Source organism: Cygnus olor, chromosome 3, assembly GCF_009769625.2.
Source record: "Cygnus olor isolate bCygOlo1 chromosome 3, bCygOlo1.pri.v2, whole genome shotgun sequence".
Taxonomy (NCBI): domain Eukaryota; kingdom Metazoa; phylum Chordata; class Aves; order Anseriformes; family Anatidae; genus Cygnus; species Cygnus olor.
In genome coordinates, this window is record NC_049171.1 from 36275310 (window position 1) to 36277733 (window position 2424).

The window sequence follows — 2424 nt, forward strand, 5'->3', positions numbered from 1 at the left end:
CACTGCATGCGGAATACTTGAAAGTATGCTAATGAACCAACAAAGGAAAGATCCATAATATCATTCACAGACTCTCCTAAATAATGGCCTATTTGCTTTAGCAAAATGCATACTTATTTGTGAGTGCATAAAATCTCTCACCGCATGTTCAATACACAGAGATCTTTGCTGTTGGCAAAGCTCTAGTGGATCTCAGGCAAGCCCAGGTACCAAAGGGTATACAGAGGAACAGGCTTGTACTAGCCAAGCCATAGAAAGCACTCAGCTAAGTGATCTAACACCAAACAGCTTTCAGGATGCTGGGGAATCATGTCCATGGTGGTGAGCATGGTTCTCACTCCTTGGTTTTCTTCCATTTGTGAGGAGACTTGTTACAAATGAAAAAAATAAATAAATAAAATATAAATCAACAAAAAGATAAACAGGGAGGTTTTAAGGCTCCTGATGCAAACTGTGCACTCTCTGGCCATTTTAAACAAAGAAAGGAGAGAAAAAAAAATCACCTTCTCCCATTTATCCAAGCTTAAATGCTAAGAAATTAGAATAAAATTTTCTATAAACAGAAATCCTTTTCTTTCAGATTCCAGCAGCCATGGAGGTACCACAACACGAGATGCTTTCAAACCCTATATCTTTCAATTCTTCCTTTTTTTTATTATTATTATTATTATGATAGAAAACTGTTTGGTGTATTGCTTCTATAATAGCAACAGGTATTTTGCATATAATTAGCATAATTGGCTTTGACAACCTCAATCAACATACACACATGCACCCACAGGACAATGGCATCTTACATGGCAGTAGTACACAGAAACTCAGGAGTGGAAGAGATGATGGGCCTGGGTACTGGCCTCAGCTGTCTGCAACTGCTGCCAACCATGCGATATGGTTCCAGTTGTTTGTTAAGCTCCATCTTCCTAACTAGGTTATTTACCTCCAAGACAGAGATGTTCCCAAATTTTTGCTCTCTGACAATCTTAAACCTTCTTCTAATTTTCAGGCTGAAGTTATTCATGGTGAGGGCACACCATTGTTCTTCATGCCATCACTGTCATTGCTGAAATAACCTTCCCCCTTTGCTACTTACAAAGAAAAGGCCTATCCCACTCTCAGCCTTGGAATGAACCAAATTCCTCTACAATGTGTCGACACTGCTGGTGATAAAGGTATTTGCACTATTAATGGCAAATCTTCAATAACTAACACATATCTTTTTACATAAAGTTATCTCATCAAGATATCAGATTATCTTGGCATAGTCTTCCTTTGATAAATAGGCTGCATTTTTTTGTTTTTCTTTCACTGTGATACCTTTAATGATTTTTCTTTCACCATTTATTCTAATACTCTGCAAACCACTCAGGTCAGACTAACAGATATCAAGCTGTCTATTTTCCTTTCATTTATATATTTATATAATTTAAATATTACAGCAAAGGTTAATATAATATCACGAGTTCACAAATATAATGTTAATGAAAATCATGAAAGTTCTTCATCATCTATCTTTACTTGTGTCGTATTTTCAGGTATTTGTTTTAAATATAATATGCATAATGAGAAAGTCAGCAAAAAAGCTAGTCTGGTTGTGGAGAAAAGCACAAATAGATCTGTTTTCATTCAGCTTTGCACTAAGCTCTGCAGTAAGTACAGAGCTTTTAATAGCAAAAGCATATTGTGTCACTGAATTTTCTGTAAAGAAAAACATACAAAATCCAGATTTTTTTGATTGATAATCTTGTTAACACAGGCAAATTTCAAGAAGTACTATGCCCAGACTGAGTCCTGCTATGACCCCATATTTATAGGCAACTAGGCAGCAGCAAATACCACTGAAGAAAAATCTACAAGAGTCTCGGAATACTACTGCAGCATATGTATTAGTCAACAGCTTAAATAAATTGACTTTCTAAGGTTCAATTAATTTGCAAGTCTCAATGAGTATGTGTTCTTCTGCCCCTAAAGCTGAAGTGGTCTTAGCAGATCATAAAAGAAAAGGTATGTTTTTTTTTTCCATAATTGAAAACCCCATAAGTAGTTTCATTGATTTAATTTAAAGGATTGTCAAAATGAACATTCAACAGAGAAAGCTTCAGCTGAAAACAGACTGTGAATGCTATTAAAAAAAAAAAAAAAAAAAAAAGACTGGAAGTTAGACTCTATATGTAACTTTAGCTGCCATGCATCCACCCCTATTGTCATAGAAAATTTCAGAGTAGTGCTACAAGTACTCTTGATTTGGGTATGCTTACTATTAAAACTCACGTGTGCATAACATGTGAAATGTGTCACGGGTCAGTCATTTCAGCTTTTGACTGTGAAAGCTGCTTTCTAGTAAAACTGCAGGCAGAAATACTTTTATTAATATGCCAGCTGAACTGTTTTCAGTTCTTTTAGATTTATGTTTTCCTATCTTTCCAG

General features: G+C 35.4%; 1 long non-coding RNA gene across 1 annotated transcript; it reads left to right on the forward strand.

Moving 5' to 3' along the window:
- Positions 1 to 714: 714 nt before the first annotated feature.
- On the forward strand, positions 715 to 1896 carry LOC121068658. Its single transcript, XR_005819016.1, has 3 exons — positions 715 to 891; positions 1004 to 1169; positions 1754 to 1896. It is a non-coding gene; the product is annotated as an uncharacterized LOC121068658 (long non-coding RNA).
- Positions 1897 to 2424: the final 528 nt, after the last annotated feature.